Genomic DNA, 12,297 nt, shown 5'->3' with positions numbered 1-12,297 from the left:
TTTTAGTGCCAGTTTTTTCGCTAAATGTTCTTAACTCATGAAGTCAGTCAAAATGAAGAGAAAAAGTCACCGAGCCGACTCTGTGCCCGTTAAAAATTTGATGTTGAATATATATAAATATTGATGCTTGTTGAAATTCTGTTGCAGTCTTGCACGTAATCCCTTCTGTTGGTCGAAGGTTCGTGGTTGTGACTTGTGACTTGTGAACGCGTCAGTGTTGCATGAGACTTGGCAGTGTGAGGTTGTGCGGTGCGGTGTGGCTAACTCTCTCCAGTGCAATGATCGTTCCCTTTCCTGTCATCTGTGACATTTGACAAGAATTTCCTCTGCAAGTGTCTGAGCCGTATAGTCTTAAGTCTCGCCATAGTTTGACGCTTCAAGGTAAGCATATTACATTCAACGTCTTTTTGCTAGAATTTCAGGGAAGAATGTTGAACCTGAACAGAGACAGGTTGTGAACGGTGCATTAACCTACAGCAGGTCTGCGACAGGTGGATAGAGCTAAGTTCTGCATAGCTCCTAGTCCCGACAGCTGTCATTTGTTATCGTCATGACAACTCCAAGCTGCCATTTGAAGGTGCAAGGATAAATGATCTGTCTTAACGCAAGTCATTCAAGGATACTAGAAGCGTAGCGTTGTCATTGGAGCCTTGTACGAAATGGTCTTCCGAGCTTCAAAAAAAAATCTTTCCATGTTAATTTATTTCCAAAATTCGATCGTAATTCTATGCAAGCGTTACCTAGTTACTATTTCAACGATACTCCGGCAGGCGGCAGGTACAAATAATGTTGGGACCGGCGTGAAAATGTTTACCGCGTCGTCCAAAGACTGCAATGCGCTCTAAAGAGTGATCATTTCGACGAGACAATTTAATTCCATTTCTTCGTTTTAAATCACTTCGATTTAGTACGCAGCGAAATTATAGTTCGTGTGCTCTAAATTTATCTAATTTCTCCAGCTAAACTGTGATTTTACATCATATTATTTATTTCTCTGAAAATCTTGCTACTTGATTTGTTTGAACAGCAATAGACTGCCAAATCTCGGTACATTGTTAGGTTTAGTATCGCTGATACTGGTATCGCTAATACTGGAAACGCTGATACTAGTATTGCTGACACCAGTATTGCCGATACCAGTATTGCCGATATGCCGATACCAGTATTGCTGATACTAGTATCGTTAATACCAGTACTATTGCTGATACTAGTATCGTTGATACCAGTATTGCTAATACCAGCATTGCTAATACCAGTATTGCCGAAACTAGTATTGCCGATTACGAGTTAGAGAAATGAGTTAAAGAAACGTTACGAGTTAAAGAAATGAAAATAGCTAGAAAATTCCGTGAATTTTAGAGGACTTTCTCGCCCAAATGTAATTTCCACCCAAAAAAATTATCCCCGAAATTCCTCCCCCTCCATTGTTCATCTCTTCATCTGAGCGTATAATAACGTGATGAGATCTATTCTTGGTTGTAAAGGTGTGGGCGTGGTAGCAGTCATGACTCAATCCTCGCATTCATTTGTTTATTATCATTACCAGCATTAAATTATGCTCTGAAACGTGAACTTCTCGCTTTCCGTTACGTTATATTCATGTGTTTATAGCATAATTTAATTCATCATAAATATTGACGCGGCCAGAAACTAAAATCAATTGACTGAAACCTCGATGAAAACCTATCTAAATTGAACATCAATCGCATTAATGATAGTTATCTATGATCCAATTGTATGAATAGCAAGATATTTGTATATCTGACTTATTCAAGTGATAATCATTACTTAATATATATTACATGTAGCTATATTATTCATGTACCTACAATTATTCCTAAACAAAAACCAACGTGAAGGTTCGAGCTTGTCTTTCGCACAGTGACCACTTAAACGGTCTTTTGTTCGTACAAAAGACAGTTGGTTCCCACGTCTAAGAAGTGCATAGGAAGGCGAACAAGGCCTTAATGGAGCTGGTGTATGTAATGGAGTTCTTCCATTGAAATTCTCATTAATGAATCAACTAGCTGCAGCCGGTGAAAAAATGGCACGCGTGTGGCAGTACCGAAGTTATAGTTAACTTAAACACGTAAAGTTGTAACTTGAAGCAGTAGTAAAGTTATCTTATAGTATATAGTTATAGGTAAACTTAAAGACTTCCATTAATACTTACATGTCAATTAATCGTTGTTGCAGGTGATTCATTTGAATGCAGTTCACTTCGCAGTGCCAGTTGCTTGGTTTGTTCTCATTTATCTGTGCATCATCCCGTAGTTTGTTCCATGTTGATAACACGTTGGCCCATCTTATTCAATCGACGAAATAATGTTTTTATGAGACAATGTTTATGTTTATGTGTTTATGTCTATCATGCTTAACTTAAAAACATTCTGGTGCCCAGTTCAATGAAATTTTGACAAGACGTAGAGACAGAGGCACGGTTTTGGTACACGTTTCGTGTTCGTATGCATTGCATTACGTAGTGCGTGCCCCATGAATTTGTTCGTATTATTCGTACGTGAAATGTCAAGCGATGTAACAGTAACCGGTTCATTGAAGAGAGCCATAATCTACCGTCACTCGGTGACGTAAAGTTCCGTTGTAACGGCGCTGCGCATTGCGCTGTTGCGCTCCATTGACATGGATAATCCGTGTCTACATTTCCCAACATTTCCTTCATTTCCTGGACGAAGGACGGTTCAGCTAGCGATAACCTGCCGACAAGAACAATACCAGTACCGCGATGTCGTTTCCTGTACGATAAAAAAGTTACGTATTTGCCCAGTCGCTCCATTGACACAGATGAAGACGTTTACAGTTCTTCTCAACATTAGACAGGCCAAAGATATCGTACAAGCGACGGATCCCTAACTCTTCAAATACTGGTTCAGTAACGATCGTCAGTGCTGGTAGCTTGTAGAGGCAGGCAAGATGAGTTACTGCCAGTAGACGAAACGTAAAGACAGATAACCTTTTTGTGTTCAAAATTCTTGATTCTTTCAGGGAGCTTCTTTTACTCGTAATTCAGATTTAAAAAAAGTAAAATTCTTACATTCTATAGGAATTCATGCTCCCAGCTGTTGATTTTTGGATTTTTGACAATATTGTGCGCTTTGAAATAAAAACCATATAATGTTTTATGACTTAACGGATTCTGTTTCACGTACTGCCCCAAATACCCCACAAATGAAAATGGCTTTCAAGGATCGTTAGTTACATACAGTTATTCGTTCCAATGACTTCCATGTTGACATTTCCCAAGACAAGCAAGCATTGCGTTGCGATTGAACTCGTCTCTTCCCATGCTGTACTGACGGACGATAACCTCTGACCCCGCGTTGTGTTTTGCTTTATTTTTCTGGACCGCATCGTTTCACGGCTGCGTGACACGCATCGGCGACCAACTGTAACGCTGGCAAGTGGGCCAAGGCATTCGACAGGGAGAGGCCACGAAGGCCTCGTGCTGGCCTCTGCTGCAGTGTTGACAATGTACTGTTATATTGTCCTTATAGTTTTTATATCGGACTTAACACTTGTTAGGCGGGGAGTTGACTTTTGGTGATGACGTCATTGCAAATTGATTCTATTCTAGGAATTTGTCTCTTCCGTATTTGACTGTTGGAAACGCTCAGTGAAAAATACTCTCTTAGTCTCGTGAAAAATAGATACGAATAGCATTCTCGACGGTAATGAAATGTAACCAAGCTTAAATCTACTCACTGTCCTTACAGTTGACAATCCACTAGATATAAATAGCATATACTTCGGTTCAAGTAATGCGGACGAATAATTGAGGCCGCGCAAAGAATTTTTTTAGCTTACGCAGATGCGTAATTTTGGAACTGGCGTGGCGCGCTCGACGGGTAGCGTCGAGCAGCTTTCTCGGGCTTGGTCTCCTTCGTTCCAGTCATGGCTCAGGTATGTGGGATGTCGGAGTTCATCATTCATTTGCGATGCCAGCTTCCCCCTTTGAAATATTCGCTTTCTTTCAACGAATCGCCGTAAGGAAGATGACGCGCTACTGAAGAGATATTAAGCTGCGATGGATCGTAGTATCTCACGTTCCATTATGGGAAGAAAAATCTGTCTCTGAACAGACATTACCGTCAGAGCTGAGAACAGTAAACAAATTGAGTATATGCGTCAAAGTTTTGGTTGTGTTTCATGAATTTCCTAATCATTTGGGCGAAGAAAATCTGTTGGGTTTCGCTCTTTACATAAAATCTGTGTGCGTGAAAATCTCGGTATTTTCGACTTACAAGATGCAAAATGAATTTGAGGAACATTAATTGAATTAATTGGGAGTTGAATGGATATTTTTGTCAAACTATAGAAAGAAACGACGTTAATACTCATAAGAAAAGGTGAAACTTCTAAGAATGGGTCACCTGTTTTTTTTTACGCAAATGATATTTCTGCAATTCCTTGAGTAACGTCATTCATGTGGAGACTAAATTCAGAAAACTTATCCTTTTGTAGGAAACACATTCACAGTTTCCAGGCAGCAGGAGACATTATATACGCGACCAGTCCTAGACATTCTACGCACCAGCCTTGGACATTCTACGCGACCAGTCCTAGACATTCTACGCACCCAGCCCTAGACATTCTACGCACCCAGCTCTAGACATTCTACGCATCCAGTCCTAGACATTCTACGCACCAGCTCGGAGCAGCGGATACGCATAGGAGAAAGTTGAACTGCATCGCCTCAGGACTGTGCCGCGTATCCTTCTTCCCCTCCCTTCCCCCGCCGCATCTCGGGGGCACTAATTTAAATTTTTTTCATTAAAATCTTTTTAATTTAGCCTCTGGATATTTTTTATCCTCACATTGCCCCTCATATTTTCTTTCCTGCTCAGCTGCCCTGAAGCTGTTGAAGATTTTCTATTCTCTTAGGAGTTCTGTGCGTTATCATCTTCTATTCGTGTCGCTTTCGAATGAAAATGTTAGATTTTTTTAACAATCTCAACCGAGTTTTATTTTTTGCAAGTCATCCTCGGACGTTGGGACCTCCCTGTACCCACATTCTCACCTCCCGGTACCACACCTGCACCTCCCGATACCACATCTGCATCCGTTATTCCTACAGCGCTTCTACGCGCTTAGTATATAATTTAATAGTGAACACAATAATAAAACATACTTTTTTTGTGTAATGCAACGTCTACAGCAGTGTGAAGAAGTATTGTGGACATATCCATGTTATTATTGGTCTAATTGTCCCGGTTAACTCGGAATGAATCTCTAGGTTTACGTTTCCTATTAGGCTGTATAATCCCTTTCTTAAATCTCGTTCGCAACACTCCTATTGTTTACGTCTTTTGAACCGAATTTCATTATCAAAAGAATTTAATTAAAATGGCCATTTTGACTTAATTTCTCGACTTTGACCCTGAATGACTTGGTCGTTTAAAGGCTCTTTCTCTGTAGTCGCAGCTTCACCAACGATCTCGTTCTTACCGTCTAATTAATGAGGTAACAATTGATCCCATTAAATTATCTTCTCTCATGAATAAATATCGCCATAAATTATCTCTGCCTAGAACCAAAAAAGTACCAGGAATAAATACGAATAAAATTATTTTTCATGAAGCCAAAAATGCATTCAATGATATTTCGCTCACGAGCTTGGATTTCAGGGATAGAATTTTGTCCCGTTGAGTGACTTTTTTTTCTTGCCCTACTATATTGTCTATTATTGTACCGTTATCGTACCGTTGTCTATTACCGTACTGTTGTCTATTACCGTACCGTTATCTACGAATGACAGTGCTGTCGCCGATTGTATTCAAAGACTAGGAGTAAATGTAGCTTGTTCCAGTGTGTAGGTGTGTTTTTTGGTAATTTTTTTTGCGTAAGCGTGTATTTTTTGGAATTGTTTTGTGTATAGGCGTGTGTTTTTGCACTGTTTTGTGTGTAGGCGTGTGTTTTTTTTGCAATGTTTTGTGTGTAGGCGTGTGTTTTTTTGCAATGTTTTGTGTGTAGGCGTGTGTTTTTTGAAATATTTTGTGTGCAGGCGTGAAATTTTTGCAATGTTTTGTGTGTAGGCGTATGTTTTTTGCAATATTTTGTGTGTAGGCGTATGTTTTTTGCGATATTTTGTGTGTAGGCGTATGTTTTTTGCAATATTTTGTGTGTAGGCGTATGTTTTTGCAATGATTTGTATGTAGGCGTGTGCTTTTCGCAATGTTTAGTGGGTTGGAGTGTGGGTTGTTTTTGCAATGTTTTATGTGTAGGCGGGTTGGATTTGCAATATATTGTATGCATGCATGTAGGTTGTTTTCGCTCCTGTCGGTCATCAGTTAGCTGATGTGGTTATGAAGCTAGCTTTCCAATGTTTTTTTGTTTTAAGTTCGACACTATACTTGGTATATAATTTTATCTCTTCTACTTCGAATATTCTTGAAGATGCTGTCACCGGCTCGATAAAATGATCTATTTAAATAAATTTATGGCATTAATAAAGCAATTTTTGCACAGGTTTTTCGCTGGCTGATGGTTATTCAAGTCTTGTATTGCTGTAAATTTACATGCATTATCGTCGGTCTTTGCCTGTAAAGGAACCGAGCTGCCAGGAAGGTCGTTGGACAAGACTCGATTCGCTAGTGAAGAACTGGCTATCTTTCCGATAGATTATTTTAGAAAAATATAATCTTGAGTATTAGATTGCTTTGGATTTTAATACATAAGGTGTTTTATTTACGTCATAAATAACAAGCTCCCTGTAAGATCTTCGAGCAAGACTTATTTCACCAGCGTGGCCTGGGGCTGCTACGTCCGAAACACATACCTAGGGATACTAAGGCTCGCTGAACCGGCCGCACGATGTCGCTTGCTCAGGGGGCGCCGCGCCGCCTGTTTACCGTTCGAGGGGCGGGGGCAACGGTCGCTTGGCCCTGCTTGAACTCTGGAGTTGTGGGCGGCATGCAATCTTTGCCTCGGACTGGTTCCCTATTTGCTTCGGAGAAATTTTATAACACCTTGTATATTGTATGTTATAAAACATTGTATTATGTATAGAAGATATTAAATTGTGTATATTGTATGTTATAAGACATTGTATTATGTATAGAATATACAAAATTTTGTATATTGTGTGTTATACCACATTGTATTATGTGTATAAGTTATAACACTTTGTATATTGTTTGTTGCTTGCATTCTTTGCCTCGCTTCACCCGAGACTGGTTCCCTATTTGCTTCGGGGAAATTACAAGCTTTCTTGGATGCTGCTTGCTAGATGGCATGTACAAATGTACCTCTAAACTAGTTAAGCGTTTTTTTAAATTTGTATGGTTTGTACAAATTTACTTCTAAACTAGTTAAAACTAATTAAACTGTTTTTTTTTGTCATTTGTATGGCATGTACAAATTCAACTCTAAACGAGTTGCGTAGGATTTTCATCTTTATATTTCGATTTTGTAGAATTTCATCAGTTATAGTAGTGTTTTGTTTAGAAATTTTGCTTATTCAATTTTTTAGAGTAGTACCTACGGAAACAATTACTAATCCACGGTGGTAAAATAAACTGCATGAATGAATTTGCTCGTTTCTTTGTTTCTTCTAATTTCTCTTATGCCATTACTTCTTTTTGTTGATTTAAAGAATCATTAGAAGCTATCTTGTTAATTCGCATGTTTTGTTATACATTTGAATGTCACTACATGTTTTTTTCCAACTCCTGAACTAACCCATCAGAGCTTCACGTGGTAGTATAAAGAATCAAATTGCTTTAAAGCGAAACTTAAGTCGAAATTAAACCCTGCAGCGAAGTATTTTTGTCTGTTAGATTAAATTCCAGGTAGGCTGTAATGGGCCGATCCCTGCGTCGTATCGGAAGGTATGCGTCTCGAGATCGCCGACCTTGGAAAAAAAAGTCGTCGATAAATTCAATTATTGCTTCTCTGGAAATAACTATACTCTTGATTAAACACATTTTCGTGCTCTTTCTTTTTAAATTTTATAATCTCCAACCATACTCTAACGAAAATCATTGGCACAAAGTTTAATACATTAAATTAATAAAACTTCTAACACTGAATAAATTTAGATAAAATTCTCATTTTGGTCTGCTGTGAGAATTTATACTCCAATAACCAACGAAATAACCTATGAGGCTAACTTAATGGCCATTAAGGAGCAGAAGTAAGCAGCTTATGGTCTACCGAATCATGTCCATACAGTGTCTAGCTTACTGGTTTGGCTACTCGGTTCAAAGGCCGTCGATAAATAAAAAATAAAATCGCCTGTATGTGTACTGCTTAACCCTCCGCATTGCTCACACATTGCGTCTAGAGAACACGACTATTGCCACATGCCATTGCTGTTTGGAAGAGAACACGGCTCTTGCCACATGCCATTGCTATGTGGCAGAGAACACGACTCTTGCCACATGCCATTGCTGTTTGGAAGAGAACACGTCTCTTGCCACATGCCATTGCTGTGTGGCAGAGAACACGACTCTTGCCACATGCCATTGCTGTGTGGCAGAGAACACGACTCTTGTCAAATGCCATTGCTGTGTGGCAGAGAACACGACTCTTGCCACATGCCATTGCTGTGTGGCAGAGAACACGACTCTTGTCAAATGCCATTGCTGTGTGGCAGAGAACACGACTCTTGCCACATGCCATTGCTGTGTGGCAGAGAACACGACTCTTGTCAAATGCCATTGCTGTGTGGCAGAGAACACGACTCTTGCCACATGCCATTGCTGTGTGGCAGAGAACACGACTCTTGTCAAATGCCATTGCTGTGTGGCAGAGAACACGACTCTTGCCACATNAAAAGTGAACATGTTGCATTGTTTTTTGTTGCATTGAGATTTAATTTCTTTTGATAGTATTTTTGAATACTATGCGTCTCTATACATAATTTAAATCACTTTTCCAGTTAAGTTTGTGTACTCACATACATTAAAATACGATTTTTCAAGTGTACGAATATTTATTTCCCCCCACTGTATGTGACATGCAACATGTATGTGACATGCAACATGTACGTGACATGCAGCATGTATGTGACATGCAGTCACTTTGTGCGTGACATTACCAGTTGAAGCATCGCATTCCAATTAAAGAGACTCGAGCGGTCTTGGAAATTTTCACATTTGCAGGGTTGAATTACACTAATTTTAACTCCCGTAGTTTTTGATGTGTTCACATTTATAGGGTTGAAGTACACTTTCGCCCCCACACCCGTGGTGTTGGATCTTTGATTCACGAGGAAGAGCTTCGCTTGGTTCTTAATATCATATCACATGCAGTGATGTCAGCGCCGAAAAATAGGCCTAATATGGCTTGTCGCCGATTCTTGTACTTCCGTGACTTAATATGTAGAGATTCTTCACGCGAGCATCGTCCCTGCATGAGATATGATGAACGACACGTGACTGAGCGTGATTAAGTTGTGATCTGTAACGCTGAGAAAGGAGGCAAGTCGGACGCGTGGTCACTCTCATGCGTATCGCGGGTTAGAGTAACCATGAGGCATGTGGGTCTTCACGCATTCATGATGACTTGGTCACATTCACGCTGACTTGGTCACATTCACGCTTTCCAATGTGGTCTGCTTAGTGAGACTCTTTCGGCTAAACATTATCATGAGATTGGCTGGTGTAGATACGACATTAATTTTAGTAAAGTTGCTAGTAAAGTTCTATTAAAGTTAATAAGTCAAGTTTTATAGTTAAGTTTGTAAGTTTGGCTTAATTGCGTGAGCTAGAAAAGACGCAAACTTGAGAACTATACGAGTAAATGTCACTCGATTCCTCGAGTCGCTTTCTCTATTCTATGAAAAAAATGCTATCTGAATCTGTATTCCGAAATTATTGATCTGACGGTGGTGCTGGACTTAGAAACGTTTTCTATAGAGCTTTTGTGAATTTTTGGGGAATTCTATAGCTTTTAAGTTTTTTATGTAAATTAGCGTTTGATTTCGCGTACATACGCAGTCGGCTCGTCGATGTAGTGAACTGTTTAATCATTCTCTGCAGGCCACGACTGATGTGCTGCTGATGAGATATATAATAATATTATTGAAATTAATTCCAAAAGGGAATAGTCTTGGCAAACATTAGACAAAGCATAACTATAATATAGCGTGTTATCATTCTTATATAACTTGATTATAATTAAACAGCAGCTCAATTCTCGTACGTTGATCGAGTTGATTTGCTGGCTTATGCAATCTAACTCTAGGGAAATCCCAGGTTATATTCGGTCGGTATCTTCAACATGACATTCAAAATTTATAAGAACATTATTTTTAAGCGAACAGACCTTCTCGTTGCTCGGTCAACATATCGTTGGCCGCCGAATGCCCGCCGTAAACAGTGATGCAATTTTCCACTGCGGTCATGTATGGCAAAAGTCACGTAGTTTTGCAATCTAAGGTGCCGCGACATTTTCAGCTTTGAAAAAACCACGAGGTGTTGATCACGGTTTTGCCTCTGAGTGTCGATTTTTTGTGACTTGGAATTCCGGTGCAAAAAAAGCACGCGTGAGGTTCCTGTTTTCTTAAATAACTTCTTTTGTCAGCAGGACGTAGAGTTGTTCTCTTGTTTAGACTATTTGCCAATCCTTAAGAATTTAAATACGTTGTTTATTTATATTTTTTAGATTGCTTCGTTCTGATGTATTCAAAATTTGTCTACAGTTGTTTGCCGTCATTCGAAATATGCATTGCAAAAGTCGCTAAAACTTTCCTCATCAATGCAAGACGCCGATTTTTGGATTGAAAGAAAACAATTACAGACAACGATATCGTTGTCTTGTCTTACCCAATCCTCAATGAACTTTATAATGAAATTAATAAGAAAAGAATAAATAAATAAACTTTTAACCTCGTTCAATCTCTCTCTCAATCTTGATATCGGGAATTATTTTCGTATTATTTTATAATTTTCTTACTTCATTTTAAGAAGTCATTTGATGTTAATACAATTTGTGTAAGGTGATATTGCTGCATTTCTCAGACCTATTGAAACAGTAGTAAGCCTTTTAAATTACGCCTGATATTTGATGCTGTTTTTATGACCGTCACGGCTCACGTACAAAAAAATGAGCAGAGTTTTTCCTACGTGAGTGTTCGGCTTAGCGGCTTAGGGGGGATTTATTTTCTCTGCCATAATCGGTTGGGGAAGTAAAGGGGGATTTAATCCCGTCCTACGCAGTCGTCTGGCAGGGCATTTCTTGCGTTGTGGTTTCATTTGAAGCAATAAGGACACGAGGCTATCACTCTGACAAATGCATGGCTCATATTGTCCTAATATTGACACTCTCTTACTTCAATATGAGAAGAGGGCGGGTTTAGCACTTCTATTTCTTTTTGTTTGGCCAAACTGGGTCAGGATGACCCATAAAAGGGTAAGAACTGCATCAAAAGCAATTATTTTCTCTGAGTCAACAACACCAATTCCAGGTTTTATTGGTTTTATTTGGAGACTTGGTTTTATTTCAATCTATTGTGCGTTTGCCTCAACTTATTAAAGTTTTAAAAGCGTGTCTGAAAATATTTGTTAGTAGACAACCGAAATTTGCAATAACTTTTTCAGCGAGTTGAGATTTCTGTGACAAGTTGTCGCGTTCCTGACGATAAAATTAAGTCAAGTTTTGGAATCTCTTGTGTTTGTCAAATATCACATTTACTTAAGAATTTCTTGTGAATTGAAATTAGTCAAAGGTACATACTAAGTACAAATACTCTAACAACTCCCAAGTCAAACAACAATTGACTAGAAACCAAATTAGGGAAAATTAATGAACTGATATGAATAATTAATTTCATTCTTCAAAGGACTGGGCTTGGCAGTGTGACTCACTTCCGTACACCAAATTTGAGGTCTCACACTTACTAACTCTTGCTCACTCGTGAGCTCACTCTCATACTTACTCACTATTAGCTCACTCTTAGCTCACTCTTAAAATACTCACTCTTACTCACTCTTGAGCTCCCTCTCATACCTACGATCTTACCTTCGGTTGGAGGCCTTATAAGTTCTCTCTTCTCTCTAACTATCATTGTCTTGAAGTGATCAGAACGTACGATGAAGAAACTCTTCATAATTCCTTTGTTTAATAGATCTCGTGATGGGAATGGCTGTCGGCACAGAGTAGACTGCAAGAAGTGAAAGCTTTCTTTCCTTTCGGTAGAATTTCTCCTAGCAACGTAAGGCTGGCAGATCGAGCGATCGAGTTAGAGAGTTTTGTGTTATTTTCAAACCTGCACTCTAACGATTTGTCGAGTTTCGCTTTAATTTTCACTTTATAAAAGTACATTTAAGTATTACATTT

At 39.0% G+C, this 12,297-nt stretch overlaps 1 protein-coding gene across 1 annotated transcript in view; it reads left to right on the top strand.

Annotated features, from left to right (window-relative positions):
• Positions 1-228: 228 nt before the first annotated feature.
• Positions 229-12,297, top strand: part of LOC108681423 (calpain-C-like) — a 91,290-nt gene continuing 79,221 nt past the window's right edge. The window contains exon 1 of the mRNA XM_018170450.2: positions 229-381. The gene's annotated coding sequence lies outside the window, so the exon portion shown is untranslated. The remainder of the gene's footprint in view (positions 382-12,297) is intronic.

Source organism: Hyalella azteca, unplaced genomic scaffold, assembly GCF_000764305.2.
Source record: "Hyalella azteca isolate HAZT.00-mixed unplaced genomic scaffold, Hazt_2.0.2 contig12383, whole genome shotgun sequence".
Lineage (NCBI taxonomy): Eukaryota > Metazoa > Arthropoda > Malacostraca > Amphipoda > Hyalellidae > Hyalella > Hyalella azteca.
This window is presented reverse-complemented; position numbering and strand designations above follow the sequence as displayed.